Raw genomic sequence first — 21452 nt, forward strand, 5'->3', positions numbered from 1 at the left:
AATTATAGGCATGCGCTACACGCCCGGCTGATTTTTTGGTTTATTGTAGAGATGAGGTCTCGCCTGCCCAGGCGGGTCTCGAACCCGCGGGCTCAGGCAATCCACTCACCTCAGCCTCCCAAAGGCGCGGGATTACAGGCTGAGCTACCGAGCCCGGCTACAAAAGAGATATTTTAAAAATTATTTTTCAAAGATTGACAATATATTTTCTTTTCTTTTCTTTTCTTTTTTTTTTGAGTTGGAGTCTCACTCTGTCGCCCAGACTGGAGTGCAGTGGCCACTCACGGCCACCGCAGCCTCAACCTGCTGGGCTCCGGTGATCCTTCCGCCTCAGCCTTCCAAGTAGCTGGAACTACAGGCATGCGCTACCATGCCCAGCTTATTTTTTGATTTATTGTAGAGATGAGGTCTCACCAAGTTGCCCAGGCGGGTCTCAAACCCGCGGGCTCCGGTAATCTACTCACCTCAGTCTCCCAAAGGCTGAGCCACCGAGCCCAGCTGACAATACATTTTCAATAGCAATATTGGAGTATACCAATGGCTCCCATTAGGTATTACTTTTAACTTTGTTTTGCCATTTAGTACATATAAAATTATAGTTTATTGTTGCTTTAATTTTTTTTTTTTTTTTTTTTACTGATAGCATAGTTTTTGTGTTTAGTGTGTTCCGTGTGCATTTTGTCTCTATACACCTTTTGCCTGGTTACCTATTGGATGACCTTAGAAGTACTGCATTTTAATTGAGACCTAAGATACTAGAAGCAGAGGTGGATTCAATTCCCACCTTTGATACTTCCTTGATCTTGGGCAAGTTATATTTCATTTCATCAAGCTTCAGATTTTTGATATTTAAAAACAGAAGCACAAATAGGACATTCCTCACTGAATGATTGCAAAGATCAAATAAGATAATGCATATGAACCACTTTAGCATAAGATCTAGCACCTAAGAAATGCTCAATAAATATTAGATGGTCTTCACTATACTTACTTAGAGTCATTCATCTACCTAATTTTTTTTCTCCTCTTCTTCTTTATCATATTTTAAGTCTTTTGTCCTATTTTCTCTTACCCTTGGATGGTTGAGTTGCTGGGGGTCAGAGGTAAGGGTGGTGGGGTTTGTTCAGGGCAAGACCTGCCATCTAGTTCACATATGGGCATGATCTGGTTGGACTACACAGCATCTCACTCCAGACAACTGTCTGCATTCTTGTGCTTTGGGGACTGTTGGCCAACAGTGGAATTGCAAGACTGGAAGGATATACAGAGACCCCATTTTAGCTACCCCAGGCCTTCTAATTACTGGTGTTCACACAGGATTGTTGCGGTCAAGTTACCCCATTTGCAGGGATATTCAAGGAAGAAAGTAGCCTCCTTGTTTCCAGCCAGTTTGGCCTCCACTGCTTATTCCTGTGACTGAACTGCAGTTGCAAACCACATTCCATTGATTTCTCCTCAGAAAGGCCAGTGCACATCTGTTTAGCCCTTAGCAGTTGATAGGTACTTCCTATATGCTTTCTTCCTGAGACTTGACCCCTGGCATGGGCATGACTCAGCCATGAAGGTCTGATGTGTGCAGAATCCATTGGGTTGTATTAAACTAGCTATAAGCGTTGGGACCCAGTACACCCCTGTTCCTGGTGGCAGCATTCACAGCAGCTCATAGATGGAAGCAACTCAGGTGTCCATCAACAGATGAATGGATAAAGAAAATGTGGTGTGTACCTCCTTACAAAGGAAGGAAATTCTGACGTACGCCACAACATGGATGAGCCTTCCTTATAGTATTATGATAATTACTTTTTTCTTTAGAATGCGTTTCCAGGACTGGGATTACCAGGTCAATGGGTAGATACATTATAATGACTTGTTATATGTTGCCAAAATGTTTCACGAAAGATATTTTTTAAATTATTAATTATTATTATTATTAAACCATTAAGCCACAAGGGACCATCAAAGGACATATACTGTATGATTCCACTTACATGAAGACAAATACTGTACGATTCCACTTACTTGAGGTACCTAGAGTAGGAAAATTCATAGAGACAGAGAATAGAATGTTGGTTTCCAGAGGCTGGGGGAAGGAGGAATGGGGAGTTATTGTTTAATGGTACAGATTTCAGTTTGGGAAGATGGAAAAAGTTCTGGAGATGGACAGTGGTAATAGCTGAACAACAGTGTGAATGTATTTAATGCCACTGCACTGTACACCTAAAAAGGGTTAAAATGGTAAATTTTTTTACATTTATGGAGTGATGGTTTTAATGTGTAATACAAAAAAAATACATAGAGGATAAAATTCAATACCAGAAGACGTAGAAAACAGAATTCAGACTCTTCTCTGACAATATCACGAGTCAAGAAGCGTTTACTGTTAATTTAGTGTTAAGTCTAAACAATTCTATTAACATAGTATTATTGTATGAAAATAATAATGAAAAGCAAAACTAATAGTTTAAGAGTTTGACAGATTATTAAGCTTACATAGCTTACATTTCAATATTTATTTATTTTTGAGTTGGAGTCTCATTCTGTCACTCATACTGGAGTGCAGTGACCACTCCCGGCCACCGCAGCCTCGACCTGCTGGGCTCCAGCGATCCTTCCGCCTCAGCCTTCCGAGTAGCTGGAACTACAGGCACGCGCTTACCATACCCAGCTAATTTTCGATTTATTGTTGCCCAGGCGGGTCTCAAACCTGCAGGCTCAGGCAATCCACTCACCTTGACCTCCCTAAGCACTGGGATTACAGGCTGAGCCACCGAACCTGGCCTCATTTCAATATTTAATAGCTAATAATGTAACTAATACCTATTGCTGGTTAATTCTGAATCAGATGCTGTGGGAAGAGGTTTGCCTTCATTATTACTTTAAACTTCATTATAACGAAATGACACATATACTACAACCTGTGACTTTAATTAACTGACCTGTCCAAGATTATAGAGGTATTAATTGCCAGAATAGGGATTACAGCCTAAGTAAACTGTCTCCAGAGCCCTAAAATGCTAAAATTTATGTTAGGTATGTTTTAGCACAATAAAATATTTTTAGAAAAGGAAAAAGAAAAATAACTTAGACCTAACCAAGAACATGAAGAATATGAAAAGAGGTTAGTTGAAAAAACTCGACAGCAACTTCCTGCTAAGTTTACAACTCAAGGCAGAGGAAAATGTTAGCTCTGATTGTAGAAAACCAGCTCTGTCCAAAGCATTTGAACTTGAAACTCCCTGTGGTTGTGGCAGCCTGGAGAGGACTCATGGTCTCCACTTGCAGAGGACCAATCCCCGGGACCTGAGTGTTCCAGAGAAGATCTGTAGCCTACAAGCAACTTCTGTTGCCCGAGGTGGTATCAGTAATTTATAGACTTAGAAGCACTGTTGAAGTATTGGAGAAGTTTTTACTTATTAGATTGAGCTTTTTAAGGACTTAAAATGAATGTGTTAAATTCATAAATATAGTTTTGAAAGTTTAATTTAATGAAATTGTAAATGGTGCCAACTGAGATTTCAACTTGTTTAAATCTATTCAACTTGAAGTAATCCAATGCATTTATAAATGGAATAATAAGATTGTAAGCTGAACACACACCTAAGGAAGATGGACTTTTGAGTTGATAATTTTAATACATTTAATATTCATTTAAAAACTGAAGTATCTTACATGATATTTTCTGAGCATAAAAGCTGCCCACATACATCAGAAAACTCATACTGACAGTTCCGATCCCAGTTCTTACTGCTCCAAAGCACAGTTGCTGATTTATTTGTGGGATTCTCCCAGTAGAACATAAACTCGAGGCCACAGGCACGTTCATTCGTGTCCTTAGCACCCTAGTACAGCTAGAGGCGCACAAAAGACACTTAACGAATGTTCGAGGGAAGTGGATTAGAGGGACAAGAAATACTTCAATTGATCCAGATGCTATTTTTGTTCATTTTGTACGCATGCACCTCCCAGGGTCCAACGGTAACTTCAAAACAGAATCTGTGTGGACATTTGCTAGATGAAGCCATCTACTTATTTTAAGGAATTACTATAAATATATTTATAATAAATGTCATTTAATAAAGCAGTTAGAAGAAGTTAGGAGGGCTACTATTTATTTTCATCTTCCTGCAGTAACCTTGTTCAGTAGTGTCTACGCAATGGGTGTTCAGTTCATGTTCCCCATGCACTCTCCTGAAAGCAAAATGTTACTGTTGTGAGCCTCCTTTCTATGATGGCCAAGGTCATGTGGAAGACCATTCTCCACCAGGTTGGGCTCAAAGTCACATCTCTGACATCCAGAGGCACTTTATTTGGATGGAAGCATCAGGATGTCAAGCTTGGTCACAAGTGAAGAGAGGGCTTCCAAAGCATCTTGTGAAAGTTGGGGAAGTAATTCCCTTCGTGTGTGACAGAACGGTGTCTTCATGCCTGGCTTCCTCTTTTGGCACCTCTCCTCTCGTGGGAGATGGCTCCCGAAGTGAAGAAAGCGATGGCTGCAGGCCCTTGGCTCTCGCACTGTTAGTGATTAGCTGTTTTCAGCAATTATGCGCTTGCATCGAGGGAGTGACGCTGGCGCCTCTGGTAATGAGCTGACTTCAGCTTCCTCTCTGACTTCACTGGGTCTTCGTAGTGGCCTCAGCGTCTGCTGACTTTGCTGCCAATGTGACATGTTCCTCTCGGCCAACATGAAAACTCGGGAAGACATGCCAGTCTGCCACAGCAAGGGCCTGAAGGAGCTTCAGGAGAGAAATCGGAAACTGGATGAAGCCAGCAAGCAGACTTGTCCCCAAGGAGTGGGGACATCAGCTCGTTCATCCTGACTACTGAGCTGGAAACTTTCAAGAATAACTTGTAGCCAAGTTTTGCTGGCAAGTGGGCGTTTCCATTCTACATTAGAGTTACATGGGAGTTTTGTTTGTTTGTTAAATAAGAGTAACATTGCTGGTGAAGTCATACTAGCTAGGTAAATGATTCACTCAATAACTTGTCAAATAACCATAGAGAAACCACTGTCTGCCAACACAAGGCTATCACTAGAGGCGACAGGTACGTAAAGTAAATGAAGTCCGTCTTCTCACAGGGCTCATGGCTGGTAAGACAGACATCAGTCCAGTGGTCACTCTAACCAGCATATGGTTGTGAATTGTCATATGTGGTGGAAAGGCAAGAACAGGATGCCATGACAGTGTAAGACAGGACTCCAGCCTGGAGAGAAGGAACCCCTGTGGAAATGATGTTTGAACTAGGTTAGAAGGGTGGCCTGGCGATAACTAGACTAACTGTGGGATGGAGGGGGAAGTGGAACAGAGAGAGAGCTTCTGGGTGGAAGGAAAGGGTGTGCAAAGGCCCAGGGGCAAGAAGCTTGGCACTGTCCGGGAACTGTGAGAAGGGCAGTTTAGCTGAAGCCCCAAGATTGCGCAAGGGCCGTGCTGGATGAATCTAGAGAAGGAGACGGGGCAAGGTGGTGCAGGACTTGGGCCCAGTACGGATTTGAGCTGTGTTCTAAGGGTAATGGAAGGCTACTGAGGGCTTTCAGCAGCAGATGTATGTGCTACACACTATTATTCTGGATGCAGCAGAATGACTGAGCTGGGCAGGAGTGGATGGGGGACCATGTGCAGGCTGTCATGACGGTCAGTGAGAAGAGAGGGTGACGAGAAAAACGAATGACGTCAGATGCAGGAGTCCACTTCCTGTCCCTTCCTTTTCTCCTATCCTCCCTCCCTTTAGCCCTTCCTCCTTTTCTTCCGCCCCTCCTCTCTCCCTTTCTTTCTTCCTTCTTCTTCCCTTCTTTCCCTCCCTTCTTTCTTCCACTCACCCTCCCCCTCCCTCCCTTTTTTCTCCCTCCCCTCCCTCCCTCTTCCTCTCCTTCCCTCCCTCCTTCCTTCTCCTCCAAACACAACCACCCTGTCTGCTCCAAAAGAAAAAAATGAGTTCTTTTCTTAGAAGACCTTTCCAGTTTTTCAGGTAAAATTCCATTCTGTTGTCCTTATGGGGAAATTCCTCAAAGAAACAGGAGCCTACAATTCTAGGCCAGATACAACATTTTAGGAGAGCCGTGTTCCATGTCAGCAGAAGCGAAGGCCTCCTCCGCAGGTGCAGGAGACCCTCTTGTGCCACGCTAAGCCCCTGCATCCAGGCCCATTAGAACCCCCAAAGTGACCTGATTTCCATCAACCCCAAAGCCAGCCAAGCAAGGTCACGTTTAGAGGACTCCCTCCCGGCGACAGTCCAGAAAACAATAAAAACAGATGCAAGCCCTGCTGTGGTACAGAAGCCCACTTTGGAAACCAGGGGGTCAAGTGCCCATTATCCAGGTAAGCGGGCTCTCCCTGGGAGACCAAAAATGCATGTCAACATGCCAAGTGGAGAGGGGCTGGAAATCACAGGGGCCACCTGGGAAGGGAGGCCTCAGCCAGGCAGTAATAATAAAACCGGACAATGCCACAGCGCCGGCGTGGCTCAGCCAGGAGCCAGGGAAGGACGAGGCTGGGAGGAAGGGCCTCCCTTCCTCCAAAATCAATGTCCCTGTTAACTTGGGCAGAAGAAAATCTGACAGCTCTGGAAACCTGCCCATCTGACGAGAAAGAGGAAGCTGAGAAACAGTTGGAGTCAGAGAAAGCCCAGATATGGCAGGCGGGATCAGTTGCCCATTGGGGACCCGGTGGCAAGAGCTCTCTGCTTTGCTTTTACTGAGGACAGGTGCCGTTGCCAGTCCCCACACGACCTCCAGCTGACTCCTAACGCAGCCTGCCCCTCTGGTGATCCTGGCTGGATCTGTTTTATAAAAGATCCACGAAACAAACAGAGCACTCAGCTTCTGAACCCCGTTCCCTGGAGGCTGTTCCGTTTTGTTATCTGGGATATAACTAACTAGAGGCATCTGGAATAACTGAGAAATGCAAGTCTTGGCGAGACGATTTTAGCGAAAAACCTTCCATTTAATTGATAAAGTGATGCCAGCCAACGGGGCCATGATATCTACTTAAGGCCTCTTGTATGGAGAGAATGGCATGAATCCACAATCCTTTCTCCATCATTCCAAAATTCTAAAAGCTCCAAAAACCAAGAGTTATATTATAACTTTGCCGCCAACTCACTGGGCAGCAAAACCTGACCTAAATTGATGTGACACTATTTGTAGACTTCATCCTCTTTGTGGACTATTCCTACATTTTGCTCTTTGTGGACTATTCCTACATTTGCTTTGTGGACTATTCCTACATTTTTGGTTTTGGGAAAGGGAGATACTCAATAGACTGTCTAGGTACCATAGTACCTTTCTAAAGTCCAACAAATTCTTAAGTCCAAAACATTATTTGTCTAGGTGTTTCTAACAACTAGGGATTGTATTATTATAACTTCCATTGTTATGGATTTGAGGACTTATGGTCCAGTTGAAAAACAAGAAATCCCAGAGAAGATTCAGTAGAGCCCTTTGCACTATAAATATTTCATAGCCGCATAGATGTTTGGGGCTATGGAATTGCAGACATTCCCTCTCATGTGGTCAGAGTACAGATTTCAATGGAGACAGCCTGTGGTGAAAAAAGCATGGGGTTTGGGAATCAGAAGGTGCCTGGGTTATTATTAATTGCCCATGTGGCCTTGGGCAAGACTTCTCCTCCCTGGATCTCATCCATAAAATGAAAGAATTGGACAAGGTGATTACTATGGATACTTCTGGCTTTCAGATCCCATGTTCTATGGCCTACCTACAGCAAGGGCAAGGGACCGGATAATAAGAAGCTCAGAGGAGGTCTCTTTCCCCCATGCAGTGGGAAACGAAGAACATAATCACATACTGTGGACCCTTACTGGGGATGGAAGTAATATAAGCCGGTTAACTGAGGTTTGGTGACTCAGGCCACCAGTTACAGAACTACTCACAGATCCTCGAGTGCTGGGCAATCAATACACCCAGGACTCTGAATGGTGGCAGCCCTGGTGACAAGTGAGGCCGAGGCGGGGCCCTGTCGTGCCAAGCCTGTGATATCACATTCTGCTGAAATCGATTTGGCTCCATTTCATGCATACCTAGCAGATTTACCAGATTGTGAAAATGAATGTTTTCTATGCGCGTGGCTGATTTTTGCATGCATCTGTTCACTCATCTAAACCTTAGTTACATCCTGCTAGGAGAATGAAAGCCTATAATTTCTTCTTTTTTAAATCTGGAGCAGTAGAAGCACCATGATTTCTGCTTTAAAATTCTGCGCCAAAATGGTGAAACACTTTTTTTATTGTCTCAAGGGGAAAAAAAAAAAAATGAAGTGATACGGCCATATTTTCTTCTGAGTTTGTGAACAATCCTGATCTTAATGGGGATCCGTGCCTGGGAGCATGGTCCTCAGAATAGAAATATCCAGGGGAAGGCAAACATGAGTATTTAACCATATCATTTGCATCTGACATTAATAAGCCCTTGTTGGCTTTTGCGTTTCCATTTTAGATGACAGTGCTGTCTTCAAATGTCAGTGGTCAAGTGCAAGAACAGTAATACTAGTATTTATATAGTACTTTGCATTTCTGGGGTGCCTTTATTGCCCTTAATGAATAAACCACAAATAATTTCTGCTCAGTAGCTCTGTACTGCAGTCTTCAGTGTTCATAGAGACAGTACACTCTGATGACTAACAGGATGGACTCTGGAATCAGTGAAACTCAGATATGGGCTCTCTGCTACTGACTGATTATCTAACTTTAGCAGGTCTTGGTGTTTTCATCTGTAAAATGGGGATGGTGATAGGCTTGTCACATAGAGTGAGTATGAGGATTAAGTCAGCAAATGCTTATAAAATGTGTATAACTTAGTGTCTGACACATAGTAAGTGCTCAGTATACCTTACCTCTAAACTAGATGTTGGACACTTTACCATCTCCAAGTCCTTCAGCCTCTGGGAGTCACATCATAGCACAATAAACTACTTACAATGAAAAAGTCCAGGCACTATCACCATGGCCCAAGATCCACCCTTCTGGACTCTGAACTCCCTCTCCCCTTCCTTCTCAATTGCCAGGACCTCTCTTTTTCTCCTATTATATTTTGCAGAGAAGTTTGGCTTTCTTTGTCTCACTCCTACTTCATCCCAGCCTTTCCCTGAGGGCTATCTTTCCACTAGAAAATAACCCGATCAAGTTTTGATTGTTTGTTTTAACGGTAAGGAAGATGGTTCTTTCCACCCTTAGCTTTTCTTTTTTTTTTTTTTTTTTTGAGTTGGAATCTCACTCTGTTGCCCAGACTGGAGTGCAGTGGCTGCTCCCAGCCACCGCAGCCTTGACCTGCTGGGCTCCGGTGATCCTTCCGCCTCAGCTTTCCAAGTAGCTGGAACTACAGGCGCATGCTACCACGCCCAGCTAATTTTTGATTTATTGTAGAGGTGAGGTCTCACCAAGTTGCCCAGGCGGGTCTTGAACCCGCGGGCTCAGGCAATCCACTCACCTCAGCCTCCCAAAGTACGGGATTACAGGCTGAGCCACTGAGCCCGGCACCCTTAGCTTTTCTATACTAACTATATTGAAGGTGATTATTCAAATGACATCTTAGAAACCACAGTTTTCTCCCTGAAGAATTCTGACACCAGCTTTTAAATGGCCATTTCCCATTTCATTATCTTATAGATATTATGGGTTATACAAGCCCAGATATAGGGGCTAGTAAACCCATTAGAAACTCAAGGAACTTACCCAAGGTCATATAGTCAGAAACAGACTCAACTCAGAGCACAGGAACAAGGCCTCCTTGAGTTTTCTTTATCCCAAAGGCAATGTTTCCCGTTTGGAACTTTGAAATGTAAAGTAGGGAAAGCATGGGCCAGGGTGTGCTTCAAAACGCACAGCTTTCTTGAGTAGCCTCAGAGGTAGCATACGCCACATGGATTGTCCTCTGTGCCCCAACTGCTCATCGATACAATGGAGATCACTCTTTGGAACAATTTTGGGGAACTGCATTCTCAGAACCGCAGGTCAGGATTCACGATCCTGGAAGAAAACTAAACCCTACAAGCAGCAAGGTACAACTCTCGTGTGTGTGTGTGTGTGTGTGTGTGTGTGTGTGTGTGTGTGTGTGTAAAAGAGAGAGAGAGAGAATGGTGTGTGGAAAGAGCATGTGGGAAGGGTGTAGGTGAGGGAGGGGTAGACTTACAAAAAGTTCAGAGCAGAGCAGCCTGGCTGCATTTCATACAGGTACAATTATCTGAACTTCAACACTTTCTGAATTCTAGTCAAACAACATGACATAATAATCGTATTTACGATTATTAACTCATTTACCAAGTGCCCAAATGTTCAAGGCATTGCACTGGTAGTCTTAGCAAAGGACAGAGAGATATCAAAGAGCAATTTTATTTTTCACATTGTGACTTACATATTTGGCATAAACAACACTCACCAAGAACCAATAAGATTTGGCGATTTGTTCTGATTTGTTTACCAAATGATAGCATTTGACATCAAAATACCAAACTTGGGAAAGACATCTGTTTTCCAAGATGATAACACCCACCCCCAAATAGTTGTTTTTGTTTTGTTTTTTGAGTTGGAGTCTCATTCTGTCGCCCAGGCTGGAGTGCAGTGGCACGCTTATGGCCACTGCAGCCTTGACCTGCTGGGTAGAAGATCATTTTGCCTCAGCCTTCCAAGTAGCTGGAACCACAAGCATGTACCACTATTCCTGGCTAATTTTGTTTTGTTTTTTTGATTTATGGTAGAGATGAGGTCTCACCAGGTTGCTTCAATTCCTGAGTTCAGGCAATCCTCTTGTCTTCACCTCACAAAGTGCTGGGATTACAGGTGTCCAAATAGTATCTTAATGTGCTATTTAGGATGCTTTTGCTTGGAAGTGACTCTCAGAGAATGTCTCCTTACTCTTGCTAGTCATGACCACATAGAGTTGCTCTGAAAATAAGCAAGTGTCTTATTGTCCCAAAAGCTGGGCAGGAGCCTGGTAAAACAGATCCTTCTATGGCCGGAATGTTTATATCCCCCGAAAATCCCTGTGCTGAAATTTGATTTCTAATGTTATGGTATTTAGAAGTGGGCCTTTGAGAGGTGGCTGGGTCATGAGGGTGGAACCCACACCAATGGGATTTGTGCCCTTATGAAAAAGACTTGAGTGGGCTCCCTTACCCCTTCTGCCTATGAGGACACAACTAGAAGGTGCCTTCTGTGAGCTGGGAAGTGAGTCCTCACCAAACAACAAATTTGCCAGTGCCTTGTTTTGGACTTTGCAGCCTCCAGAATGGTGAGAAATAATTTTTGTGTGTTGATAAGCCACCCAGCCTATGATATTTTGTTATAGGAGCCCAAATGGACTAAGGTAAGTCCCAAAGAAGATAAGCATGCCAACTCTTCTAGTGCCTTCTGGCTGGGATTTCATGGGAAGTGGTAGTGGGTCTAAATGTATGCTGCAGGTAGAATTTTATTTTCCTGTTACCCATCAATAATAGGATAATATCTAAGCAGAGAGTCAAGTGACACTGGATACATGAATAAGGGACATGTAATTATGTAGACATTTGCTCATTCTTTCCCAGCCTAGTCAGCGCTTAGCCAGATAGTCTTGTTCCAACACCTGGATTTATCCCTGGTGATGAATTCCTTCCCCAGGGATGATTTTCACTGAGACTGTAATGTGTTTCCTAAGAAGAATCACAGATTGTATATTGGGTGTCTTTAGATGTAGAATAACTCTCTTCTATTTAGAGTTCAACACCTGTGTCTTTATCTTTATTTTGTTATTTTATTTTATTTTTTTGCATCGGAATCTCACTCTGTAGCCCAGGTTGGAGTGCAGTGGCACACTCATGACCACTGCAGCCTCGACCTGCTCAGGCGATTCTTCCACCCCAGGCTTCCAAGAAGCTGGAACTACAGGTGTGTGCCACCACACCTGACTAATTTTTTAATTTATTGTAGAGACGAGGGCTTGTCAAATTGCCTAGGCTGGTCTTGAACCCCTGGACTCAGGCAATCCTCTCGCTTCGGCCTCCAAAAGTGCTGGGATTACAGGCTTGAGCCACTGCGCCCGGCTGTCTTTATCTTTAATGTACGTATGCATGTAGTGTGTGTATGTGAGAGAAAGAACACACATGTGACTGAGAAAGACAAGATGTGAAAATGTAAGCACTGAGCTGAAGTTGAAAGATCTGGGTTCCAATTCTTGCCCTGTTTCTGGGCAGTTGTGAGAATTTACATGGCAGAGATCAGCCAGCTGGTCACCAAAACCCACTTCCAAGCCTCCTTTGCTGTTACACATTTTGTGTGTGTGTGTGTGTGTGTATGTGTATGTGTGTGTGTGTGTGTGTGGTTATGTTTGGCTGATGAAATGTGGGAAGAAAGGATGGATACTACTCCCAGCTCTTGCCCGTAAACGCTTTTCACTCTCTCTGTTTTTTTTCCATTCTGGCTGATTGTTAATAGTCAGAGAGAGACCTTGGGAGTTGTGGGTCAAAGATGATGGAGTCATTGGCAGCCTGGGCTCCTGAAGGCTGTGTGAAGCAGAACACACACACACACACACACACACACACACAAGTACACAAGACCCCTGATCAGATTCGACATGAACAGGAAAGGCACTACGATTACGTTAATCCTCTGTAATTGTGGGGTTTCTCTGTTGCAGCAACTCACATTGCTGTAGCTGAAATGTGCTGTGAAGTCGTTTTAACCTCTTCCATTTCTACAGCTGTAAGGTAGGATTTTCTTTTTACAAAGCTCCACTTAATCCACTTGAAAGGGAAATGTGATGTGTGTAAAAGGGTTTTCCTTATTCCATGCTCTTTTCCAGCCCTTCTCTGGGCATTTGTACTTGGTTGCAGCGATAGTTTCAATATAATTTTATATTCAGTTCTTTTTCACTCAACACACCACAAGCATTTTCCCACAACTCCACAGGCTTCATAATTATAAATGATAATGACTGCTCAATATTCCATCACCTGATATACCATAATTGTCCAAAATGAGTGTGAGGTGTTGCTGTTATACCCTGCTTTGAGACAATTCAACTTGTCAAAACAAAAAAATTCTCTACGAGGGGACTTGTAAATACTGACTTCTCCTTGTATTTTAATTTAAATTACAGAAATGTAATAGACCCTTAGCTACCTACTATACAAACCAAAGTATCTGTATTATTTCTGGGAAAGATATATGTATATAGTATTTGTCAGGGTTCTCTGAACCAATAGGATATATACAGACATATAAGAGGGGATTTATTCCGGGAATTGGCTTACATGGTTATGGAGGCTGGAAATTTCTAGGAGCCGTTGTCTGTACACTGGAGAACCAGAAAAGCATGTGGTGCAATTGGGTCTAAGTCCAAAGGCCTGAGAACCAGCGGGGGCCACATGTGTAAGGTTCTGAGTCTGAAGCTCGAGAACCAGGAGCTCTGATGTCAGAGCAGGAGAAGTGGGTGTCCCAGCTCAAGGAGAAAGAGAGTGTGCCCATTTTGTTCCAGACATTGTTTTGTTCTATTTGAGCCCTCAACAGATTGGGTGATACCTGTCCATATGGTGAGGGCAGGTCTTTTTTACTCAGTCTGTTGATTCAAATGTTAATCTCTTCCAAAAACACCCTCAATGACACACCTAGAAATGTTTTAGTAGTTATCTAGGCATTTCTTAGCCCAGACACATTGACACATAAAATTCACCATGACAAGCCGGCTCGGTGGCTCAGCCTGTAATCCCGCACCTTTGGGATGCTGAGGTGAGTGGATTGCCTGAGCCCGCAGGTTCGAGACCTGCCTGGGCAACTTGACGAGACCTCATCTCTACAATAAATAAAAAAAAAACTAGCCAGGCATGGTAGTACGTGCCTGTAGTTCCAGCTACTTGGAAGGCTAAGGCAGAAGGATCGCCGGAGCCCAGCAGGTCGAGACTGCGGTGGCCGGGAGTGGCCACTCCACTCCAGTCTGGGCGACAGAGTGAGACTCCAACTCAAAAAAAAAAAAAAATTCACCATGATAGATACACACCAATAAAGTTGGACATTTGTGTGCAGTGACTGCTGGGTGCAGGGAACCCCAGCTTCCCTAAAGCAGACCTCACCCAGGTGGTCTTTCCCAAGTCCCAACTGTCTGGCCCCCTCCATGTGCTGTCCTGTCCATGCTGTACCCCACGAAGGCTACTGTGTCTGTTTCTTAGCACAGGATGAGGGAGCTGACACTTCTGTGTGAGCTCAGAGGCCGAGGAGTAGGTTGTCTTGTCGGGTAACAAAGCATCTGAGCTTTAAGGTGACTACTGCACGCAGGCCATCCAGGTACTGACTGCAGGGATGGTGACACTGCATTCACATGCACTCACACTTTATTTGCATCCATTGCTTTTTTAATATGCCCATATTTCTAAAATCTCCTCTTTATTGCACAAACAAGAATATAACAATGACAACAGCATAACAGATATGGAAAAAAATCACTCGGAAACTTATCACAGTGATAGTCTGTGGACTGCTTCCATGTACTTTGCTCTTCTTCCCACCCGGCTCCTGCCCCCGAACGTATACCCAGCTGTATTCGTCTGAGTACAGTTTTGTTTCCTCCTTTGGTCACGTAACCCTCTGCAGGAATCATTGTCATATTGCTTCATGGTCTCAGTCTTAGCACAAGATTAATATTGCATTATCTAAACTCTTGCTGTCGGACTAGTCACAATAACAACTTGCAGAAACCTTTAGCCCAGAATTCACCATCTGGATGAAAATTCTGACACAGTTTGCATGTGTGTGCTGGCAAAAACATTCAGGTTTCGTGTGAATTTAGACTAGAGGAGTGGAAGGTGCTCAGCTGTTCTCCAGCCAGGATGACACCATGTGATGTTTAAATGTGTGCATTATCGTGAGCGTCCATCCTGTGTTATTAAGTGCAAATGTCTTCCGAGAAGGATCCTTAGCAAGTAGTTTCATTGTTTATGTACATCACCATGCATGTTTAATATAGCATAGGAAGAAAACAAAAATTGTATCTGCTACTGTACAGTACTGTGTACTGTACAAAATACACTCATGAGTGCTAATTCCTTGTTAAATCATTAGGTGATTCATGTTTTAAACACTATATATGAAGACTATACTTTCAGGGATCATTTCTGTAGTTTGTTAAACACTATATATGATGGAGAAGATACTTGGTGGGGTGTAATGAGGCAATTTAATGAAATTTCTTTTGATTTTGCTTGAGGAAATTGATTGGAGTTTGGGGATGGGCTGAGAACACAATATTATTGGTTCCGTTCCTGATAATGGAATATAGGTTTCCACTATCCAAAAACTTGCTATCCAACCATTTTCAGGAATTGCTTAGATTTTGGATACTGTAGGATGTCTGCATTTATCTGTATCCTTGACTTGGCTCTGGGAATTCTAAGATCAGGAACTATAATGTACTCATCTTTGTATGCCCAGCGCCTAACACAGTGCCTGGCATTTAGTTGGTTTAATTCGCATTTTTCTGTGAATAAATCATTTTTCTGGGAATAAATCAATGTGAATAGCAGATGTACTAAATTTATCCCAAATTATTCCTGTTAGTGGATAAGTATATCTCAATTTTCTTTTCTTTTCTTTAATTGAAAATTAGAATGGGTTTGAGACCCGCCTGGGCAACTTGGCGAGACCTCATTTCTACAATAAATCAAAAATGAGCTGGGCATGGTAGTGCATGCCTGTAGTTCCAGCTACTTGGAAGGCTGAGGCGGAAGGATTGCCGGAGCCCAGCAGGTCGAGGCTGCGGTGGCCGGGAGCGGCCACTGCACTCCAGTCTAGGTGACAGAGTGAGACACTAACTCAAAAAAAAAAAAAAAAGAAAGAAAGAAAATTAGGCTTCTTGCTTTCTCTAAAAGGCAAAATCGAGGAATTTTGGTGTGTGATGCAGGGCCACAGCAAGGTACTGCATGTATATAGTCAAAGTCCTTCCTCCTCGCCAGCTCTCCCAGGTCTGGCCTAGCCCAGTGGTATTGAGTCCAGATTCAGAATAACCTGGTTCTCTTCATAAAAGCATATCATCTTTATTTTCTCCTTTGCATGGGCAATAGAGGAGTGAAAAACAAATCCCTGGTGAGTTTACATTCTACTTGAGAACAAAATAGCATATTCATTTCCTGGAGAGATGTCCAGTCCCCATTTGAGGACCGCTGGCCAGAGATCAAGCAGAAATTCAGAGTTTAACCAGGAAGGTGTCTCTGGTAGACCCCGGTGACTCATGCCTCCCATATCCACACCCTTGTGTAGTCCCTTCTTGTGTTGATTCTGGCCTAGGCCACGTGACTTGCCTTGGCCAATGAAACACATGCAGGCTTACAAGTCTGGAACTCTGCCACCTCTTGATCTCAGGCTCTCTTGCTAGAGACACAGGGCCCTAATGAGAACCTGTACCAATATTCAGACAGGTGATTTGGGCCATCATAGGTCATCCAGCCCTAGTCAAGCTACCAGATAATTGTATCCACGTAAGTGATCCCTGGCAAGACCAGTAGAAGGACCACACAAATGAGCCAGCACAAATTCTGACCCACAGAATCATGATGAAATAAAATGGTTTGGGGGTGGCTTGTTATACACCAGTCAATAACTAATATAGTAGCCACGCCATCAAGTCCAAATAGGTAGGTAAGAATGTAAATAGGAGAGCAAAACAGAAGGACTGGTGACTGGGAGGCTTAAAATTGGGTCAAGATCAGAGTCATGAAAGAAATCAAGAAAATGGTTCAGAAGTAAGGCCACAACTGACTTGTGAGAGCGACAAGTCCTTCTAAGTTGGTGTCTGGTGTATTGGTAGGGGCAGGCATAGTGTCTTAAAAGATCCATGCTTAGCAAGATCAAGTGCAACACAACCACAAATCATCAATAGACCTTAGCAAGTCTGGCCATTTTTGGTGGTGGTCATGGATTTGTGCTGATCCCGCCACATGCTCAAGCCCAGTTTCCACTAGGACAAATGGTACACGTTTTCAGTGAAATAAGGAGTAAGGTAGAGTCCATATGCTCAGAGAGAGATCACTGCTCTGACCTTATTAGTAAATTGCTCTGCTCACTAAACACTGGGCTCACAGTGCTGAGGGATTGGGAACCCTAGCTGATTTAAGGGTCTCCTTTCTGTTATAATAAAGCTCTTAAATAAGATCAACCTTCCTTGCTCCTCCCCATCTTCCTAGAAGAAATTATTTCCAGCTATTTTAATTTTCTTGCTATTTACCTCCATGTTTCTAGATAGCATGGTTATATTGTTATTCTTTGATTTTTAAATTATCTATTGACATTTCTATGATGAGGGTTGAGCTTTCTTAGCCTTCTCTCTTACCCTCCTTCTCCCAATATAAACATCTTTTAGGATTATATCAACTTAACATGATTATGTAAATATTTTCACAACTGAGCCATACAATTTATGTAATTATATTTGCTTTCTTGTTTTTCCCTAAGTTTGTAATTGCCTTGAATTTATTTATCTCTTTAAAAATTTATTAACTCAAGTTCATAGTTTACATTAGAATTCACTATTTGTGCTGTACAGTTTATAGATTTTGACAAATGCATAATGCTGTGTATCCATCATTACAGTATCGTACAGGATAGTTTTATCATGCAAAAAATAATCCCTCTGTTCCAGCTACTCACCCTGCCCCCATGAGTCCCTGACAACCACTGATTTCTATAGATTTGCCTTTTCCAAAATGTCATATAGTTGGAATCCTATAGTATATAGCTTGTTTGGACTGGCTTTTTTTTTTTTTTTTAACTTAATAGTATGCATTTAAGATTTCTTCTTATCTTTTTTGGCTCATTTCTTTTTATTACTGAAAGTAACTTATGGTCTGAATGTTCCACAGTTTGTTTATGCATTCACCTACTGAGTTTGCTTTATTTCTGTGCATCTATCACTAATTCCATTCATTCCAAACTCTCTAGTGGAGTTGTCAAATGTCAAGTAACCCACACATTCTATTTTCCTTAAGTTTTCATCCACTGCTCCAGTATGAGCTGGTTGCTCACTAAATTGTATCTGGTAGTTTCCCTTCCTGTCGTTCTGGGAAGTCCTTTGGCCTGATTTCTGAGTTGAATATTTTGTTTATTGGATCTCACGTCTTTTCATTTCTTGGTTTATTCCCTCATTTTAACGGAGTACATCCTCTAGTGACTTCCTCAGATAGGATAGATGGGAAGTAATAATTAAAAAAAAAAAGATTTGGCATGTCTGCAAAAATATTTATTCTATCCTTAAAGATCAGACTTTTCTATACTTACTTCCCAAGAGAAAAATGTTGACTTGCTGGTGGCTTGGCATCAGCATGCTACTAGGAGATTACTGAATGGTTAAGACTCTATTATTTCTTTTATCTATGGTATAATTTTTGTTTTCTACTAGCTTGAAAGCCTTCTGACTAATAGTCTCCCACCTAATCCTTTTGTGAATTGGTTTGCATTGGCCTCACTTCATTAGTTGAGCATGGGAAATACTAACCTTAGTGCAGAGATATATATTAGGGCATAAGGATGGTTATGTTCACTTATTGGTATTTCTCTCCCCACTTTTGGATTGAAACGAGTATGGAATAATTAGAGCAGAGACTATTTCTGGCAAATAGAACAGTTAATAGTTGGAAAGGTATGTTTGAGTGAAGATTGTTTATAAACACACCTCTTGCTGCCAAGATCTTAAAGTCTAATTAATTAGCATCACCCCAGCCCCGCCTTCTCTCTTCCACCATTTGCCCTCATCTTCTCTTACACGCATACACACTCACGCGAGCACACGCCCCTGGTTGTCTAGCTTTTCTTTTCCTCTTTATCTCAGTCTGCACAAGTTTGCACACAGAATTGGCTTGCCTCCTCGCTGTTTTGTCCCCACACTCCATCAAAAAATATTTTCTGCATCTCTAATTTCATCAAGATATGCCTGACTGAGAATGTCAAAACCACTGAGCAGAAGTGTTTAATCCAAAGTTGGCTGTGCCGGTGATGATCAGCTGAGGAAACAACCTCGAATTTTCCCCTAATTATTTGTTAGGATGTCAGTTTTCACTTTATGGAATAGAATCACATCCTGCTTCTCACCCCCCGCCCCCCACGCTTTATTGGGCAGAGGCCTCCCACTGATTTCCAATAGAGCTCTCCGTACCCAAGACAGACACAGGCAGAAGAAAAGGTACCTGGCCGTCTGTGGGAACACTACCTTCAACAAAGGATTTCCATAAGCACAGTTGTTTTGTGGCTTATGGGATGGCCACATCTTGGCCACGTTTATGTAATGCCATAAACTGAGGTTTGAGAGGTTGAGCTGTTCACCAGCAACGAGCCCTGGAGGAGTCTGGGCAGCCCAGCGTGAAGCTGGGGACAGAAGATCATAATTCCAGCCCCTGCTTGGCAGTCAGATGGCTGTGTGACATCAGGAAAGTCTGTTAGCCCCTCTGAGCCCTAGCACTGTCATCTGTAAAATGGAGATAATAAATGATAAAACTTCCTCCCGGGGTTGCTGCAAGGATAAAAATAAGTGCATATGAAAGCACTTTATAATAAATGATATAAGGTACCATGTAAACATTACTTATTAGCTGACCTTGAGATGAGAATCAAAATGATGTGTTTTGTTCCAAGTTTTCTTCCCTTTGGCTTCATCGTCTTTTGTACGTGGGATGATTTGTTGTTTTCAAGTATTTGTTAATATAAAGACGATGATAGGAAAGATCTGGAATATAATTCATGGGGAAGGAAACTTATGTTTCTCGGGGATGAGGCCACCATGACTTGCTGGCTCAGTGCAGTACCCTGGTAATCTTGTTTCATGAGGCTCAACCCTACGTTGAGAGATCTTCATGCTCAAAGGCGCACTGGGTGAATATGCAAGAAGCTGGTGAGGGAGAGTCTGTGTCAGGGACTGGTCAGGTGGACGGCACAAATAGCCATTCCTGTGTTGACCGTGGTAGGAGTCGTGCCTCCCAGACACCAGTAGAACCCTCCTGGAAATCTTGGAGAGGAGTGACTTCCTGTCCTCCATTCTGGCTCGTTCACCAGTCACCTTTCTGCCCACCATTCACACAAAACTCAGCATATGCAAACCCACCCCAGCAGACAAAGGGCTGCCAACCACCAGGATATCATGACTCGTGGGGTGGGCAGTGGCTTTCAGGATCCTTCCAGAAGAGAGAAGGTTGGACTCTTCAGGGACTGAAGGCTTTTATTATTTCTTCACAGTTTGGAAGAGAGTAGTGTGCTGGTCAATTTTATGTGTCGACTTGGCTAGACTATAGTACTCAGTTATTTAATCAAACACTAATCTAGATGTCCCAGGAAGATTTTTGTAGGTGTGGTTAACACTACAATCCGTTCATTTATGTATAGGGGACTACCCGCTGTAATGTGAGTGGGCTTCCCTCATCACTTGAAGACCCTGCACGCAAAACTGCAGTTTCCTAGAGAAGAAATTCTGCCTCAGGAAAGTAAACATTGACTCCCACCTGAATTCTCAGCCTGCCAGCTTGCCCTATAGATTTCACACTTGTCAATTCACAATTTCATGAGTCAATTTCTTAAAAGAAATCCATCTATGTGTCTCTTGCTGGTCGTTTCTCTGGACAGCCTTGATTGATACAGCAGCTCTCTATCCAGAGATTACTTCTTTTTTCCCCGACTGTTGTAACCCAACTCTCAACAGTGTAGGGCACAAAATATTTTCTTTTCACTGGAAAATCAACTATATTACTGAAACAACAAACCATGTAAATGAATCCCAAGTTATAGTCCAACTCTGATCTTGAAATCTACTAACCTCTGATAAAACCGAAGTATGTATTTTATCGTTTTTAAAATCTTTTTCAGTTTGACCTCATCAAAAGCCAGGAGTTCATAACATCTGCATTCTAATCCCCCATCTGTGTTTGTTCTCATAACTGTACAGTTTCTCAGTATTCCTTTTGGTGGTTTATCACTGTTTGAACATGTGCCCATCAGTGAAGAATCTCAATATACCAATGAGTGGGCAATTGTTTAAGGGGCTGGGGCAGCGGAACTCAGGTTGTAAGCTGTATGTTTCAATGGACTTGTCTCTCCTCCAACGCTAAACTTGAAAAAGTTATCATCTCATAATTCTGAGTTTCAAGATTGCCCAGGAGTGAAACATTTCTCTCTGTTAAGTCATTGTTTTTATTTTCAGGACCACTCCTGGTAATCCTTCATATTCATTCTAGCCACTCTAACTCTGAATCACAGATGTTGTGAAGCTCGCCCTTGGCCATTCCCGGGCAGACCAGGCAGGGTCTGGGTTCCGTGAGTATTTTGCCCCAGACTTCAGTTGGAAGCAGCTCCCAGTGGGGTTACGTGTGAGCCTTTTCAATTGTCCGTGACTGTGTTCCATATACACATATCGATTCCCCTCTCTAATTCCCAGAGCTAGTGCCCTGCCCTTCTGTCTGGCTTGGGTGGAGCCCCTGAGGGGTGGGGAAAGGACCTGGCGC

At 42.9% G+C, this 21452-nt stretch overlaps 1 protein-coding gene across 1 annotated transcript in view; it reads left to right on the top strand.

The window, feature by feature from the left end:
- Positions 1 to 21452, top strand: part of CLYBL (citrate lyase beta like) — a 153627-nt gene that overhangs the window by 66869 nt on the left and 65306 nt on the right. The window lies entirely within an intron of this gene.

This window comes from Carlito syrichta, unplaced genomic scaffold, assembly GCF_000164805.1.
Source record: "Carlito syrichta isolate Samal-C Ts95f unplaced genomic scaffold, Tarsius_syrichta-2.0.1 Scaffold316024, whole genome shotgun sequence".
Classification (NCBI taxonomy): Eukaryota; Metazoa; Chordata; class Mammalia; order Primates; family Tarsiidae; genus Carlito; species Carlito syrichta.